Genomic DNA, 19,615 nt, shown 5'->3' on the forward strand with positions numbered 1-19,615 from the left:
CAGGAAGTCTTGTGTATCCCTCACATAAGAGGGTAAATCCTTCACAATTGGTGCTAGGAAGATGTCTATGAACCGCGATGTGTTCTCTAGCAAGCTCCCAATAGATGATACTATCGGGCATCCCGGCGGTCTTTTGGGATTCTTGTGGACTTTTGGCAAATGGTATAATGTTGGTAATACCGGTGCCTCACATTGTAGATATTGGAATTCATCCGAGTTGAGCATCCCGCCTTCTTTCCATTTTTCCAGCATCCTCTGGAAATCCATGGTTCTTTGTACATATTCTTGTCTCTTTATGATGGTATAACAATCCGGGTCTCTCAGTTGTCTTAGAGCTTCTTGCTCATAGTGTCCCTTAAAAAAGATCACAATATTTCCCCCCTCATCAGAAGGTTTAATTTCTATTGAGATGTCATTTTTTAGGGATTTTATTGCTTCCCATTCTTTTCTCGAAATGTTTGAATTCCTCATGTCCATTTTTTCTTTTGCTAGTTTCTCCAAGTCTATTTGGATGGCTTCGTTAAAGACATCAATTGCATCGTTAGGAGCAGTTGGTAGTTTTCTCGATTTGTTTTTCATATGACTTGGGTCCCGTATTTGTGTCTGTGCAATGTTCTCCATTTGTGACCCAAGACTATGCTCCTCCGAATTATCCTGTAACAGCATACTGATGTTGGGGGGTGTGTTAAGGAATTTATCCATTGTTTCCAAATTGACTTCAGTGAGATTGTTTTCACTAGTCATTCGGTTTTTAGATTGTAAGGCAAAGATTTTTTGAAATTTCAGTTTTCGTATGGATTTAAACAGGTCAATTCTGTTATTTACCAGATCAAGGTCAGCCGATGGACACAAGCTTAGTCCTTTTTTGAGGATGTTAATTTCATCCTTTGTTAGTACTCCGTTAGAGAGGTTTATGATGTTGTTATCCTCTATGTCATTTACCACTTCTTGTGTTTCAATGCACTTCTCGGGACCATTGGAGAAGCGGCTGCTGCATTTCCCCCTCTTGCCCCTCCTCGTTTTCCTCTTTGATTTTGTTGGGGGGGGTGATTTTGTTGCTGTGGCCTTTGTCTTGTCTCCTTGATAACCTGATACTCGTCGAAAAAAGGAGGAATTTCCTTCCCTTGATCCTTGTTTGCTCGTGCTCCTGTTACTTCTTCGTCCGATACTTCTGATTCGGAAGTTTCTGCATTGCTTGGTACAGCAGTGCCTTGTGAGAGACGCTTTCTTGTCGCGTCAAATTTGCGAGCAAAAGTTAAAATTCTCCCCGTCATGTAGTCCTGCTCGTCACGTTGGAATTTAGTTTGCTTCCTTTTTCCGATTCCCAATTCATAGTCCTTCACTCATTTAGTCATTAGTTTCCTCAGATCTTCGCTTGTTTTTGTGTCTTTTTCTTTTTTGATTAGTTCTTCCAGTTCATTTATTTCTTTGAGACACTCTTCACAATCAATCCAGGCATACTTAATTAGCATGCGTACCATTTCTTTTGCCGATTCTGCTGTGTATTCTTCCCATTCCTTGAGTAGGGCAGGATTAGGTTTTTCATACGAAGGAACGGTGAAGATGCGGAGTCCTCTCGGGACCCGGTCGCAATCTACATACCGTTGGAGGGAAGTGGCCTCCCACCATTTCCTCACTTCTCTTTCAAGCAGTTTTTCCAGCCTTTGGTACAGTATCTTCAGGTTGCTGGTCGGTATGGTTGATGTTGTGGCACCATTTGTGCTGGCCAAAGTTTCAGTGGCTGATTTGAACATTAAGTTCGCTGCTGGCTCCCTTTCCTCTCTGAGCTCCGCAGCGCTCGACATGATTGTAAAATCGTTTGTTCAAAGTTATTGATGTGATATATTTTATAACGTAGGGTGGTGGATTATCACACTTGTGGGGTATGCAATATTTTTACGGGACCAAATACGGGACAGAGGCTAAACCAATTGTACTTATTTTCCACTTTGCCGCTTCACTCACCGAGATCTCTTCGGGTACCTCCGGAGGCGCCAGCCGACGCTGCCAGTGCTGCCGTTCAGAGTCCGCGGGCGGGGCAGTTTCTATGGATTCTACTTGCTTCTTCGGAGTTCAGTGAAGGTTCTCCGTGTTAACATCCGTGGTTTAATCCGCCTCGGGGCTAACAGCCATATTAGCTTCATACACCATTTCGTTTCACCGCCGTCGCTCCTCCTTTCCCCGGGTGCCTCAGCCAGCGGTGAAAAAAATATATATATGTTTGTATGTATGTATGTACACATATACAATATGTAACACAATTATTGAAAAGTATATTTTACATTCTAAAATTACTACTACAAAAAGCATATTATATATATTCATATTTATAGACATATATACTGTACTTTTTACAGTAGTAAATGTGATAATATTTATATATACAGTCATTGAAAAGAAAAGGTTACAGGGATGTTATATTTAGAAAATAGCATTAAAAAATGTAGAAATTCAATGGAAACAACAAGGGTTAGAAAAAAATTAGGAAAACCTTAGAAATTTACAAAAAAAATTAAACATTACAGGGACATTATACTTATGTTTAGATTTTATACACAAAAAACTATAGCTATTCAGCCGTTACATTTATAGTTATCTCAGGAAATTCTTTCTTTTATTTCTTTATTTCGGCAATTTTGCCATAAAAGAGATCACAGCATGATAACAAGTTTAAAAGCAATACAGTGATAATGAGTTGTCAAATACATCAACTCGCAATACAAGCAGGATAATGTAAAATCTGTCACAGTGCCCCATGGTCTAAAAGATAAGATTTAATCATAAGTCCAATCTAAAAATGGGAATGGAATGCAGCCTGCTATCCACTTGTGAAATTGCCACCAGAAAAATAATATACCAATAAGTTAAGGTTTAATCGGTATTAATAAACAGTCTACGCCTAAACCACATTGATTCCGGAAATTTCGCTACAGCAAAGACAATTACAGGTGATGACTCTATTTTAAAAATCCTATATGCCTGCATAAAATGTCTGAGGCCCATGTTTTTGCAAGTGGGTATGATCCAGTACCTTCTTGCTTTACCATAAACTGGACAAAAAAACATTATTTGTATGTCATTTTCCTGCTCATAATTGCAACCAGTAAGTTTTTTGAGGAGGTCGGGGACCATTTACTTGTAAAATTTCTGATCGGCAATGTGCCATACCTTCATTGCAAATATAATTTTAGGATAAATCTTGTCTAAAACATACTCAAATTGATAGCAGTCTTTGGTCATTAAAAATAATCCTGAAAGGGTGCCAGACTGTGTGCTCTGTATAGAGGCTGAGATTTTACTTTCGTGATACAGTGAAACCAGCTGCTTGCGTGAGACCCGACTACAAGCGGTCTCAGGGTCAGACCACAATAAGTGTAATCCCAACATCCCGAGGCTATTTTTAACGTAATTGAGCAATGGGATTTTACCCGCTTTCGGAAGACTTAACATTTCTTGTAGCTTAAGCCTATAATTCAAAAACTCTGGCATTGACCAGAGTCTCCGCCAGAAGGTGAGAGGCTTTAAGCCCAAGTCCTCATCTATTGGTCTGAGACCCGTGTCGAGCCTCAGGGGTAGTAGTGGAGTGCTTGGGGGCAGAACCAGGAGCTGCCTGAGAAATTTGTTCTGAGTGGCAAGGATTTCATTTCGACACGTATGGCCCCAAAGTTCGCCACTGTATAATACGGCTCCCCTCGACGGGAATCTATATATCTCTAGGGGTGGGCCAATTGGTTTGATAGTGGATTTATTCATGTTTACAAGTTTAGTGATGCCTCCCACCACTTGTGCCAATTTAAGTTGGGATTTGATTTGGTGGTGTCCCCACGTCATTGATTTGTTTATTGTCACCCCAAGGTATTCAAATGTCTTGACACGTTCCAACCTAGTTGTGCCAATACTCGGGTTTGGGCGTGAGGTTGATGGAGGGTTAAAGATCATATATTTTGTTTAGAGCGCATTGATCTCTGAGCCATGTTTGACACAAAATGCCTCAAAACCATTAAGCAAGCACACGTTGGATCCCCATTGGGGATTTAGACAGTAGGAGGGTGTCATCCGCGAACATGATCTCGGGCACCCTTATACCAGCAAGCTTGGGGACATCACTATTTAAGATCGCGTTAATGGTGAGCGATTACCCCGTTGATGTAGAGGCAGAACAGGGTCGGAGCCAAAACGCAACCCTGTCTCACCCCCTGTCAACGGGGAATCTACTCGAGAGCTCACCATACTTGCCACATCTAACCTGCACAAAATTTTCCGTATGGAGACGGATGATTATATCCAAAAGTTGGGGTGGAATGGGCAAATTTAAGAGCACAGACCAAAGTTTCCCGCGTGGGACTAAGTCAAAGGCCGCGCGGAGGTCTACGAAAACAGTGTAGAGGCTGTCACCCTCACACTTAACCGTTTTCCAATATAAAAGGGTCAGGCAAAAAATTTGATCCATAGTTGATACGTTTTTCCTGAACCCTGCCTGGAATGGGTTCAGGATTGAGTATTCGTCCGGCCAGTCTAGAAGGCGGTCTAAAATCAGCCTTGCAAAGATTTTTTGTGTCACATCAATAAGGCTGATGGGCCTGTAGTTGGCTGGGAGCAGAGGTGAGCCCTTCTTGAAGATAGAGACAATCTCTGCTCCCAGCCAAGTACTAGGCACCGCCACCCCCCCAAGACTGCATTAAATATAACCATGAGATAAGGTGCCCATATCTCAGGCTCTTGCTTAAAAAGGTCTCCTGGGAGCTTATCCAACCCTGGGGCCTTTTCGGATGCAAGTTTTAATATTGCAGCACTAACCTCTGCCTCACTAAATCCATCCCCATCTGTTTGGGAGTCGGGGTGTAGAGAAACCCCCCCTCTGTCTCCTGCTTGGTCGCTATTTGGTTTTTCATACAAGACGCGAAAGTGTTCCTCCCAGACTTCCACAGCAATGTTTTCCTCAACAGCGGCGATCGGCTCGCCAGACCATGTTTTCACAATTTGCCAACATGTTTACCTAATTATCGTGGTCCCAATCAGCTTTGGCAGATTGTATTTGGCGTTTGTATTCTGACCTCCTTGCTTTAATTATCACCTTGTGACTATTTAACTTCAGGGATGCTAGAAGATCTGATTTGGCCTTTCTGCAGGCGGCGTTGTACCAGGTCGCTTTAGCGGCCTTAAGTGTCTTTTTTGTCACAGGGGGATTTAGCACCTCTGCAACTGTGCTAATTAGCTCCCGGTGTAGGACCCCAATGTTATTATGATTCTCAGAAGAGCGGGGTTGAGAAGCTAGATCACCAATACCCTCAAATACAGGGACAATCCGAGCATAAAGCTCGGCAATCACCTTAGGGTTATCTGCTATGTTAGCCCGTCTGACTCTACGCCTGTTGCTAGAAAGGGTCGCCCTAGAATCGCTCCCGCCATTAGGCAACAGGTTACCATTTGGGAGACCAGGTAAAGAAAATACCAGAACCAGCTTGTTGTGGTCACTCTCAGCTCTATTAATGACCATAAAGTCAATGACCTTATCCCAAGCGCGTGATTCAACAAAGATGTAATCCAAACGTGACTCCTGCCCAGGTTTGTTAAAAGTAAGTTTGGAGGGAGTGACTGATTGGGTGCGTCCATTGCAGGCCCTGATTGAGTGGTTACGGGTCAGAGCCATTATTTGGACAGCTAACGGGGTCCAAAACTTAGCCGGAGCGCCCACTAATGGGGGTATTGCCCACTGATCATCCTCTTCTATAGATACTCCATCCATCAGACCCGGTAGTGGCTCGAAGTGGGAGTTAAGATCACCCCCTACCACAAACAATGTACCTTGTGGGATGGTATTCAAGAATACGGAGAGCTCGTCGATGGTTTGAGACTCATTTGATAAGTTGACAGGTCTGGAATACATATTGACCAGTGCAAGTTTAAGTGCACTTGGCCACTCCAAAAGCACACATTGGACGTCCTCCGACTGCGTGTTCAATGTCCTGACCTTGCATCCTAGGTGTGATCCCACCCAAATGCTTAGTCCACCGGATGCGCGTCCCTTCCCCCCCATTTTGCCAGGACTGAAAATTTAGCAAATCCATTGCGTGGATTATCCTCTCTAGCCCAGGTTTTCTGGAACAGACACACGTCTTGCTTGTCGATAAACGACCCCCACTCCGGACAAGACAATTTGTTGCTCAACCCTGCCAGATTCCATGACAGAATTGACAGAACGCCTGGTTCACCATTGAATACTGTTGCTTTAGACGGGAGCTTTGGGGCCATTGCCATTGAAGTTACCAGAGGAATGTCTGTAATGGTTGCAGCTTATGAATGCATATGAAAATCCTGTACTGAGTGACAATAAGTATGAGGGACTGTACGGGTGAGTGAGTGGATGTGTGTGTAGACCTAAGAATCAGTGAGTGGGTATGTAGGTTTTGGTGTTGGAGTGGCTATGGTTTTGAGAAGGGCAGTCTGTAATTTCGAGTGCGTGTATCTAAAGGTATGTTAGGGTGTGAGAAGATGCATGAAATTACCAAATGGAGGATTTCATCAGTGATGTCATTTGAGATGTCATCAGTGATGTCACTAACCATGTCATGAGTGATGTAATATGTGACGTCATCAGCAGTGCATTGCAGGCGCGAGTTATAGTTAGCTGAACTAACTATAACAGGGGAATTTCTATGATTTTGTATGAGTGAAATGTCCAAATAACTATAAAGCCCATGAAACCTATGTTTTTTTCAGTGAATTTCTAAGGTTTTTTAAATGCTAATTTCTAACTATAACGTGCCTGTAACCTATGGTTTTTTCAGTGAATTTCAAAGGCTTTTTAAATGCTAATTTTTAACTATAACGTGCCTAAAACCTATGGTTTTTCAGTGAATTTCAAAGGTTTTTCAAATACTAGTTTCTAACTATGCCTACAGAGGTAGGACATGTGAAGAAAGAAGAAAAAACACACAGAAAGAATTTAAAGAAATGCAGAAAGAAACAACAGAAGTCCACAAAGACAAAGAAAAGTGCAGAAAGAAGCAAGACGTTCAGAAAGAACCAACAGAGGAGCAGAAAGATGCCTCGTTGCAAAATCCTCCTATGCCCACAACTTTTTCAGATGGGTACTGGTGGTAACTGACTCTGACTAACCAGGCCTTGAGCCAGTGCTATGCTAAAAGACACTTAGAATACAGTGGAAACACCTACATACACTAGGGAACACTATGTGTTGGGGTACTCCTGTGATTAGCATGACCTCCTCTATAAGGTTTGAGTACATAATAGGACACAGGGATTAAAACTACCTCTCAAAATGTGCTACGGGGCTTGTTTGCACAGTGGTGAAGGAAGTGGAAGGCCTGAGGTGACATGTGTGCAAACACGCTCTGTGGCCATTTTAAGTTGGGAGATTAAGTCCCCTTGAATCCTGACGCTCCCTGGGGTCCCACTAGCCAAACAGGTACCTCCAGTAAGCACCACAGAGCTGCATTGCAGAGAGGTGTAAAAATGAGAGTGGTCCGGACCACCTGTCTGCAACGTAGGCCTCTAACACTTACTGGAGGCACCTGGTGGGCTAGTTGGCCCCCAGGGGCCCTCTCGATTTATATAGGATTCTGACAAATGTCAGAATCCTATAAGAAGTATTCCAGTCAAAGCCTACTTGCACTTCGGCCACCCACTAGTACTAGCTGCCTAAACATTAAACCCTCAGAGATCCACAAGCATCTTGCCATCTCTTGCTCCCACTGTAACTGTACTATTCCACCACTTCTTCCTGACACTAATATCACTACAACCACACACGAGGAAGGAGCTGTTATATCCATAGCCCTCATCAATGCGCGCTCACTCGGAAAGCACAGGCAGGAGGTCTTTGATCTCATAACAGATTTTAAATTAGATGTACTGTTTGTCACCGAAACCTGGACTGACGATACATCACAGCCAGACCTAGCCATCGCAGTACCAGATGGATATAAAGCTTACTGCCAGGACAGGCCCAAACAAAGAGGGGGTGGGCTGGCCATAATAGCCAGAGATTCATATCCCGTCAGAACGACCCCTATTCCATCAACCTCATGCGAAGCCATGCAATTTACCATTAACTCTTCCCCCCTGTTTAACTTCAAGGGAATACTGATATACCGCCCCCCGGGATCCAAAACGGCATTCTTATCCAGTATTAACACCATGATGGAATCTGTAGCCACGGAAAGTGCCTTTACGGTTCTAGGCGACCTAAATTTTCACTTAGACCTAAGTCACTTAACTGACTCCGCCACTCTCACTTCTGATCTAGAAACTCTAGGGCTAAAACAACGTGTCACGTCCTCCACCCACCAAGCGGGCCACATCCTGGACCCCATTTTTTCTAATTTAGAAGGCTTGCAAATAACTAACATCTTGCCTATGCCTTGGACAGACCACTATGCAATTTTCGCAAATATAACCACTACCAATCATTGCTGTAACAAACCACATCCCACGCCCAAACAATCCTTCAAAGATTGGAAAAATATTAACCATGACGACCTGAAACTAATACTGGAACACACCCGTCCAACACTGTCCACAGAACCCAACTTAGCTCTCCAGCAATTTTATACCTCGGTGGGCCAGGCTACAAACCAGTCAGCCCCTACCAAAGAACTTTCCAGAAATAGATCTAAACCAACTGCCCCCTGGTACAATGAGAAACTAAGGGCACAAAAACAAATTAATCGTAATAAGGAAAGACTATGGAGAAAAGATTATGACACAGCCAGTAAAACAACTTATAAGGAAGCCCTGGCACTTTACAAAGCCATGATAGCGAAAGCTAAAAAAGACTATTACAGTGATCAAATCGAGAAAGCCAAAAATTCTAGTAGACAATTGTTCCAAATCACTAAAGTACTATCAGGCAACTCCCCTGACCTTACCCCTCCCCCATCGCAACTTTTATGTGATTCTCTTGCTTCCTTTTTTTTCACCAAAGTAGACGATATCTACCAGTTTTTTTCCGCCAATTCACTTTTGAGTACAGTCAACCCCCCCACCCTACCCCCAGCTAACATGTTCCTCAGCTTCCAACCAGTCACCCCTGACCAAATAAAAACCACATTGTCCACCATCAAATCAGGATCACCTCTGGACCCTTGCCCACTCTCAGTACTCCTGCCGGTAATGGACTCTATCATACCAGTACTCACCCAGGTTTGCAATTCAATTCTCCTATCAGGTAACTACCCAGATCCCCTTAAAAACACGTTACTAAAACCCTTGTTAAAAAAACCATCCCTGGATAAAAGCGAGCTAAAAAACTACCGTCCCATCGCGAGCCTCCCTTTCATGGCGAAGGTGATTGAAAAAACCATGAATACCCAGATTTCCGAATTCATCGAAAAACATCATCTCCTGGACAACACGCAATTCGGATTCAGGAAATACCATGGGACAGAGACAGCCTTGATTAAGGCTGCTGATGACATCAGGGTAATCAGGGACCAAGGAGGCACAGCCATTCTACTTTTGCTGGACTTATCAGCAGCTTTCGACACGGTCGACCATACCATCTTGGTCGACCGTGTCGAGGGATTTGGCATTTGCCACACTGCCAAAGACTTAATTGCGCCCTTCCTTGCCAAAAGAACGCAGGCTTTCATCTTAGGACCCTTTCAATCGGCCCAACTCTCTGCTCCATGTGGCGTACCTCAAGGCTCATCCCTGAGTCCGACACTTTTTAATATCTATGTGTCGGACCTTGCTAAAACCATCAAAGCACACGGGATGAGCCTAACTTCCTACGCCGATGATACCCAACTAGTGTTGGCAATCAAAGGGGACGGAGATCAAGTGGCCGAAAAATTCAAGAAAGGGCTCCTAGACATAGGAGAATGGATGGCTACCAACTGCCTAAAGTTAAATTCTGAAAAAACCGAGGTACTCATTTTTGGATCACTCTTGCCAGCCTGGCCTTCAAGCTGGTGTCCAGAGACCTTCGGTACCCCTCCTACCCCAACTGTCAAAGTCAGGAACCTTGGAATCATCTTCGATGATGGCCTAAACTTCATGGACCATGCCAACAAAACGGTGTCCACAGCACACCTGAAACTAAAGATGATCAGGAAAATACGCCCTTTTCTTCCTGATTCAGCCATCAAGACACTGGTCACCTCTCTTGTCCTCTCATCCCTGGACTATTGTAATGGTCTTTTCCTCAACGCTCAATCCAGAGTAATTACCAAACTGCAGACTATCCAAAACGCGGCAGCACGTCTGCTCTCTGGCAAAACAAAATTTGAATCTATTTCCAATAACATAAAGGATTTTCACTGGCTCACTGTGCGAAAAAGAAACCACTTCAAATCCCTCTGTATTGTGTTTAAAGCACTTAACAATCAAGGACCTCACTTTTTAAAAGACCAATTACAACAACACAAACCCACTAGAGCCTTACGATCGGCTACTCTCAATCAACTGGTCATTCCCCGCACTAAAACTGTCACCTGGGGTGACCTGCATTTTCTGGTGGCTGCCCCAAGCTCTGGAACACCCTGCCTCTTAACATCAGGCAAAGTTCCACTCTTCTTCAATTCCGTAAACTTTTGAAAACCTGGCTGTTCACTCAATGATCACTTCAGCGCTTACAGTTCGTCTCAAATAACTGGTTTATTAGCGCCAAGACGCCCACGGGTATATGCAGCGCTTTATAAATATTAAAAATAAATAAATAAATAAATATATATATATATATATATATATATTTATATGTGACATCATCAGCAGTGGATTGCGGGTGCGCGATATATAGTTAGTGCAACTAACTATATATGGAATTTCAATGGTTTTGTGTGAGTAAAATAAGGTTTTGTAAATGCTAATTCCTAACTATATATGGTCTATAACCCATGGTTTTTTCAGTGAATTTTCAAGGTTTTGTAAATGCTAATTCCTAACTATATATGGTCTATAACCTATGGTTTTTTCAGTGAATTTCAATGGTTTTTTAAAAGCAAATATCAAAAGCTGTAAAATGTCAAGTACGTGGTAGGTAAAAACATTTTCGTGTCTATGCACGCTGATGTGCTTTGAACGCTGCCCCCCCCCTCTTTTCTTTTAGGAGTATTCTCTCTTTGCAGATAGTGAAGGGTAGGTAACGCAGGCCTTTGCCCCCGTTGTAATCCGTCGTGCCTGCTTCCCTCTCCATTTGATTGATTGTTATCCAAGCATTTACTGTTTTGGAATTGGTTCTCTTTGGTTCATTCTCTATTTACAAACAAGCACAGAGTCGCAATACTCTGTTTAGTCTTTGCAGATAGTGAACAATCGTTAGAAAAAACAAAAGGAATCAAGCAAAATCAGTAGGCCACTAATGGGATCTCTTTTTGACCTCGCTAAAATAGAAACATTAGGAACAACCCCTCATGAGAAATATGAAACTAGTGAGAGGAACTGAGCTCGACGCCATGATGGCCGCAAGACAGCTCGGCTCCGCCGCCCACCCCGCCCAAAACAACGACAAACCCTATGCAAATATTATAAATATATACAACACACCAGCAAAGTAACAGGGTAAAACGTTTTATTAAATAACTATTTACATGGCAGCCTGCTGCAACATCGATCCAAATGCATGCCGCCGTTCCCGGGATATCTCCCCGACTACTCTGCGGCCTACGAGATGGAGAGGCCGGGGCGTTGACTAGGCGGGGCCTCCGGCCGCAACCACAGCGCCAACGATCGCTGCTGATGGAGGGGAGCCTTGCCGGTGACAGCCACTGATCTGAAGAACCGCTGCCTGCGGTGCCTCCCTGAGCCGCTTGACGGAGGCCCCCGAGGGGAGGTGTGCTGGAGCGGATTCGTAGGGGGCGCTTGACTCCTGCCCCCTCCCCAAGTCTTGTTGCCCTGGTGTGGCCTGAGATCACCCCCGACATAGGCGGTCGGCTCCCGGGGTCAGGCGGAACTTGTTGCCTTTTGGTGACTCTTCCATTCTGGACCTTGTCCCACAATCCGTTTGACCTGAAGACACGTCCTGCGGTGCCCTGGTCCAACCATCACATATACCTGCGCCAGGAGACGGCGTGGGGTGCACTGGAAGGGAGAGGCGGCGCGAACGAGCCTCCCCCACCTCCCCAGGTGGAGGTTTCTCAGCTACACCCCAGCGCTTCACTCGGCCACCTGAGTTCCGCCCGCTCCTGCGGCACAGGGCCTCGCTCGGCCAGCTGAATTGCGCCTGCTCTTGTTATTACAGTGTCTCACCCGCCATCCATATGAATTGCACCCACTCTTGCAGTACAGCGACAGGCGGCTGCCACGGAGCTCAGGAAATGGCGGTCGGCTCCACAGACTTGGGCCTGGCCTGCAAGGATGGCTCTGGGCAACCCTGGAACTCGGACGCTTGATGCTAGGGCATGGGCCCCATTCCCAAAAGCGTCCCCTCAGCCTTGAAGATTCTACAAGAGTCACCGGGGCCCCCGACTCCCGCAGACTTCCGGTGGGGAGCGACTGCCATGATTGCTCGCGGAATGGCCACGACGTAGCCACGGAATGCTCTCATGCTGACGCCAGCTTCAGTCTGAAACATCCAGAAACACTGTAGACTACCAATTCGATCAGTTCCGGTGGAGCCCCAACGTGACCCGGTAGAGAAGAACTTGCCCTCCCCTCTTTGACTGATGGTTCTTGTTGCCTGTCCCTTCTGTCATATGACGCGCCGCGTTAGCGCACCCGGAAGTGCTCCGGTGCGCGAGGCGCGAAGCGCAGCTTCCCGGAAGCGATCCGGGGCGCGGCGCGGAGCGCGTAACGTAAGCATAACAGGTCATGTGACTTGTTAATAAAACTTTTCATTGGTTCTTTTCACATTTGGATTCCTAATGATGTAAGACTAGGTCATGTGACCTAAAAATAACACTTTTCATTGGTTCAGACTGGGAGGGGGCGCTTAGCTCCTGCCCCCTCCCCAAGTCTCTCTCGGCCAGCAGAGTTGCGCCTGCTCTTGCTATTACAGCGTCTCACCCGCCATCCGGCTAAATTTCACCCACTCTTGCGATACAGCGACTCTTCCATTCTGGACCTTGTCCCACAATCCGTTTGACCTGAAGACACGTCCTGCGGTGCCCTCGCAATGTGGCCTGGTCCCTGAATGTGTGCAGGGGGACGGTATTTCTCACTCGGCCAGCAGAGTTGCGACCACTCTTACGGCCTACGACATGGAGAGGCCGGGGCGTTGACTAGGCGGGGCCTCCGGCCGCAACCACAGCGCCAACGATCGCTACTAACGGAGGGGAGCCTTGCCGGTGAGAGCCACTGATCTGAAGAACAGGCCCCCGAGGGGCGGTGTGGTAGCGCGGACTTGGAGGGGGCGCTTGGCTCCTGCCCCCTCCCCAAGTCTTGTTGCCCTGGTGTGGCCTGAGATCGTCCCCGACATAGGCGGCCGGCTCCCGGGGTCCGGCGGAACTTTTTGCCTTTTGGTGACTCTTCCATTCTGGACCTTGTCCCACAATCCGTTTGATCTGAAGACACGTCCTGCAGACTGGTCCCTGAATGTGTGCAAGGGGACGGTATTGATTGGATCAAGATGGCGGCTTCACACAAAGCTGACTCAAGTGTTGCTGCTGATGCTATGCAGACAAAAACTGGTTTTCAGTTTGTACATTCTTCAGGATTTTTCCATCCAAGGCTGGTTGAGAGTTTGTAGAACGATGGCTTCAGATTTTCAACATACTACTCTTCAACATTCTTCATAAATGTAATTCTGGTCCTGCCGCTACTTATTGGAGACATTAAACTATACTCTGGACCTGCCTGGCCTCGACCAAAATGGCGCCAGTATGGGAGCGACTTGCAACTCCTTATGACGTTCTAGTTACTTAGCCATGACGTTATGGGGGATGTATGCGGTCTTTGTGGCGGGCGGGGAAGGGTACTGACTGGGAATACGGACAACCCTATTGATGTCGATTTTTCGTTATTGATTATTGTATTAATAAAGCTTCGAAGTAATGTAACCCATGATACTCGCCCATGGTGTGCGTATTGACGATTTTATTGTAACTGATCCTGTTATACTTTCAATTAAAAAATCAACCTTCACTGATCCTACAACCGTTTATCACGTTTAGTTTTTTCATTATTGATTATTGTATTAATAAAGCTTCGAAGTAATGTTACCCATGATACTCGCCCATGGTGTGCGTATGGACGATTTTATTGTAACTGATCCTGTTATACTTTCAATTAAAAAATCAACCTTCACTGATCCTGCAACCGTTTGTCACGTTTAGTTTTTTCAATTAAATGGCTCGCTTGTTACATACTCCCATACCCCTGGCTTTTGAAAGACACCATCTTGTGGAATAAAGGGCTGCGTCAACGGTGGTATTGCCCAGAATGTCTTGTTTTCTAGTGCTCGTAATAACGAAGCCAGAACTGCCGAAAGGGATTCTGGTCCTGCCGCTACTTATTGGAGACATTAAACTATACTCTGGACCTGCCTGACCTCGACCAAAATTGCGCCAGTATGGGAGCGACTTGCAACTCCTTATGACGTTCTAGTTACTTAGCCTTGACGTTATGGGGGATGTATGCGGTCTTTGTGCACATGGCGGGCAGGGAAGGGTACTGACTGTGAATACAGACAACCCTATTGATGTCGATTTTTCATTATTGATTATTGTATTAATAAAGCTTCGAAATAATGTTACCCATGATACTCGCCCATGGTGTGCGTATGGACGATTTTATTGTAACTGATCCTGTTATACTTTCAATTATAAAATCAACCTTCACTGATCCTGCAACCGTTTGTCACGTTTAGTTTTTTCAATTAAATGGCTCGCTTGTTACATACTCCTATACCCCTGGCTTTTGACCCTTTCCTACGCGCGGTCTGTACTACCGCCCTCGGGCGATCTATGTAATGAACAGACTACCATTGCCGAAACACAAGGGAATGCATCTCAGAGAGATAAGTCAAGTACGTGGTAGATAAAAACATTTTCGGGTTTATGCACGCTGATGTGCCTTGAACGATGCCCCCCCCCCCATCATTTAGATTACCACCGCCCATTGCACAAAAGCGTACCGGGCGCACCCCCCGCAAAAAAAAATGTTTTTTGTTTTTTTTTGCCCCGCGGGGCCCTCTTAAAGCCTCCACATCAAACCTAGGGGGTCAGGGAGGATCTACTATGCCCCCTTATGGTCATTTCCCCCTTCGTTTTGGCCTCCTCTTGTCTCTCGATCCTACCGAGAGATAAGATGGCGGCTGCTCCGGACTGTTTAGAATGTTGACAGACACCGGAGAGCCAATCAGCTTCGCTTCGCGAAGTTCCGTTTCGCGTCAAGTACGCGAACCGGAGCGCTACCCGGAGCGCTGTCACAGATATATATATATTTTTGAACGTTAATTTATCAAAAACCACTGAAGCACATATATTGAGACCTAGCAAAGGCACATCGGGCTACCAGTCCCTAAAATTTTGCCAAGTTTCATGCAAATCCATTCAGCCGTTCGAGCTAAAAGTGAGGCCAACCGCCCTATGGAAATTAACATGGGAAAAACGCGTTTAGGGACCCCCTTTTTTCTCAGCCCCCCCTTGACGACCACCCCCCAAATTTTCAGGGGCTGCTCAGAAACAAAATGTGCCATTTTCCTGAAAATTTCAGCCAATTCCGTCCACAAACGCCAAAGTTATTAGACATAGAATTTTCAAAAATCCCATAGAGAAAAAATCCTAACTATATATATATATATATACATATATATATATGTATATATATATATATATATATATATATATATATATATATATATATATATATATATATATATATATATATATATATATTAACGCTCACTGTGTCACTTTCACCCAAACAGTGCACTTCTTTATGGCGGGTGCCAGTTGCGGTTGTGAATGACCAATTTTCAATCCAAGCTCGTTTCTCTTTCTCTTTCTCTTCCAATATCCAAGGAAAAAAGAGATACCACACTCAAGGTAGGGGGGCTCGCTTTAGACTTTATTCGGCAGAGTGAGAAACAACGTTTCGGCGAGGAGCGTTCTTCCGTGTTACCCATCGCATCATGAGACAGTGTATAGAAAGCATTATTGACAAGAGGAGGGACTACGAAATGGAAAAGGGACACCATATCCTCACGCAAAATCAGGCGCCATTTTGAAGAACACAATAGTCAATGTTTTCCTAATAAAACATGTTGTAGACTCAGAATGCTGTTGTAATGACAAACAAAACAAACAAAATCAATTCATTTGATTTCATAAACTGTTTTCGCTACGTTATAAACAACAAGCATACCACCATCTAGCTGTGTATCGGCAATTGTCTCTAATATTGTCAAATTAACATGCTATATTTTCACATATTTTTGTGAGACACATTAGATTTACTATCAAAGATCAATGATGTACCTTGATTCAAGGCGTCTGAGGGTTCGTAACCTATCACCACCGCGTGGGTTTACTGGTACATAATCCAGACCAAAGTATTGAAGTTTAGTTCTATCTTTGCCATGAAACTCCGTGAAGTGGCGTGCCACTGAATATGCTAGATCTACCTTTTCTATTGCCCTCTGATGTTCGAGGATTCTTACTTTTAGATGATGAATTGTGCTGCCAATATATTTTAGGCCGCATGGACATGTAAGACAGTAAACTGCGTATGCTGTGCTACATGTTAGAAATTTCGCAATGCTCTTGGTTTCACCTGTGTCGGGTATGATGTAATTTAAAACCCTTTTTCTCTGGGCACAGGCCTTGCATTTGCCACAGGGATAGAAGCCTTTCATGTCTTTCAGTGTACTTGGTTTCTGTGGTATACTGTTTAGATGACTCTGTACTAGCATATCTTTGATGGATCTGGCTTTTCTAAATGTTACCAGTGGGTGCGATGGAATGTCATCTTTGATAACACTGTCTGTCTTTAGAATAGGCCACTGTTTTTTGAGCAATCTTTTCAAGCAATTAGCTTCCGAAGAGTAAGAGGTGATCATTCTAAATTTACCCTCACTTTTATCTATTGTCCTACTGTTCTTTTTACCATCCATAAGGAGTTTCTCTCTGGGAATACATCTGACTTTTTGTAAAGCCTTCTCTAATAGTGTGCTCTAATAACCTCTCACGTTAAATCTTGCCACACTTGCAGAGGCAGCTGCCTCGGAATCTACCTCTTTAGTACAGTTTCTTTTGATTCTGAGGAGCTCCCCATAGGGAATACTTTTGATCAATGTGGTAGGGTGACTGCTCCTTGCATACAAAACTGAGTTCCCGGCGGTGGTTTTACGAAAAAGTACAGTCTGTATGGTATTATCTTCAATAAATACCTTCAGGTCCAGATAGTCCGCTGCCAATGGACTAACTGTCCCTGAAAGGTGAAGATTCAGATCATTCTCATTCAGAATTTTGATATACTCATACGCTGACGCTTGTGTGCCTTGCTATACGATGAATACATCGTCAATATATCTATGCCATTGCACCACCCTGCCTTTTTCAGTGCCCTCCACGGTTCTTGGTACCTGCTCCTCCTACCAGCCAATGAATACCTTTGCATAGCTGGGGGTGAAGAAAGCCCCGCTGCTAGAAAGCGGACCGCAGCTGTGCTCGAGTTTGGGTGCGGCAATTAGTGGACTGGTGGAACATGCTGTAAGCCTTACAGTGCAGCGGAGTGAGAATGTGACATTTCCCAACCCACTTGGGTATTTGATGAGCTTTATTTGGCAATTCAGAGCAACTCACTAGAGGAATACCTTAAAGCACTACAGAAACCATCATGCAGCGTGGCTGTCTACGCCTACTGGGGCGGGTCTCAGGATTTAAATCAGGTGCTTACCTGCTCATTGTTTGCCGCATGTTTTAGCCTGTGAAGAAGTATGATGGTAGTACGAAACACATCGGCTCTAAGAAAAAGGTGGTGATATCGCATCTACTGTTGCTGCTCCTTTCATGCAATAAACACAATAAACAGCTACCAGTGTACCAGTGTGGAGGCTTCTTTTTTAGGGGGCAACTCTTTTATGTTGGATATATATATATATATATATATATATATATATATATATATATATATATATATATATATATATATATATATATATATATATATATATATATATATATAGGTTTCACACCAGTTATAGTTAGCTGGAGATTTTACTGACATAAAACCATTGAAATTCCCGCGTTATAGTTAGTTGGACTTACTATAACTTGCGCGCCTGCAATGCACTGCTGATGACGTCACATATTACATCACTCATGACATGGTCAGTGACATCACTCATTAGTATTCAGTAAAATTTCCAGCTAACTATAACTGGTGTGAAACATATGGTTTTTTCAGTGAATTTAATAGGTTTTTTAAATGCTAATTCCTAACTATAACTGGTGTGAAACCTATGTTTTTTCAGTGAATTTCATAGGTTTTGAAAATGCTAATTCCTAACTATATGTAGGGCCTCAAACCTATGTTTTTTCAGTGAATTTCAAAGTTTTTTTAATAGCAAATTTCTATTGCTATCAAAAATAATATTTTTTATAATGAATCCTATATTGTATATTTATGTAATACTATTTTTTATATGTATATATTTTTATTTTTATTTTTTTACCCTTGAGCGCTCCCGGTGCGCGTACCGGTGAGCGCACCGGTAAGCGCAGTATTGCGGCGTGTCCCGGTGCGCCTACCGGTGAGCGTCCCGTTAGCGCTATTGCCGCGAACGAAGACATAATCGTGACGTATCGCGAAGCGCACCCGGAAGCACCCGAGCGCATACGATCGCGCTACGTAAGCGCCCCTGGGGGCGCCCCGGGGCGCGTAGCATAAGGGCGTCGGGTCATGTGACCTAAAAATAACACTTTTTATTGGTTCAGGACAGTTTTGGTTTCCAAATGATGAAAGCCCTGGTCATGTGACCTGAAAATAACACTTTTTATTGGTTCAGGACAGTTTTGTTTTCCTAATGATGAAAGCCCCCACCTTTTTTCCTCATTCTCACTTTGTACTTTGAGTGAGAAAGACCTGTTTCCAAACCTATTAGTACCTATTTGTACTGAGAAATGGCTACAGTAGCAGGAGCAGCAGGAGCATCTCAGCCACCACCACCAAGAGGACCACCACAACACCACAGTGGTGGAGATGAAACCTATGTTTTTTTCAGTGAATTTCATAGGTTTTGAAAATGCTAATTCCTAACTATATGTAGGGCCTCAAACCTATGTTTTTTTCAGTGAATTTCAAAGTTTTTTTAATAGCAAATTTCTATTGCTATCAAATATAATATTTTTTATAATGAATCCTATATTGTATATTTATGTAATACTATTTTTTATATGTATATATTTTTATTTTTATTTTTTTACCCTTGAGCGCTCCCGGTGCGCGTACCGGTGAGCGCACCGGTAAGCGCAGTATTGCGGCGTGTCCCGGTGCGCCTACCGGTGAGCGTCCCATTAGCGCTATTGCCGCGAACGAAAACATAATCGTGACGTATCGCGTAGCCGCAACAGATGGCGTAAGCGCACCCGGAAGCACCCGAGTGCATACGATCGCGCTACGTAAGCGCCCCTGGGGGCGCCCCGGGGCGCGTAGCGTAAGGGCGTCGGGTCATGTGACCTAAAAATAACACTTTTTATTGGTTCAGGACAGT

This window comes from Lissotriton vulgaris, chromosome 2_1 (genome assembly GCF_964263255.1).
Source record: "Lissotriton vulgaris chromosome 2_1, aLisVul1.2, whole genome shotgun sequence".
Classification (NCBI taxonomy): Eukaryota; Metazoa; Chordata; class Amphibia; order Caudata; family Salamandridae; genus Lissotriton; species Lissotriton vulgaris.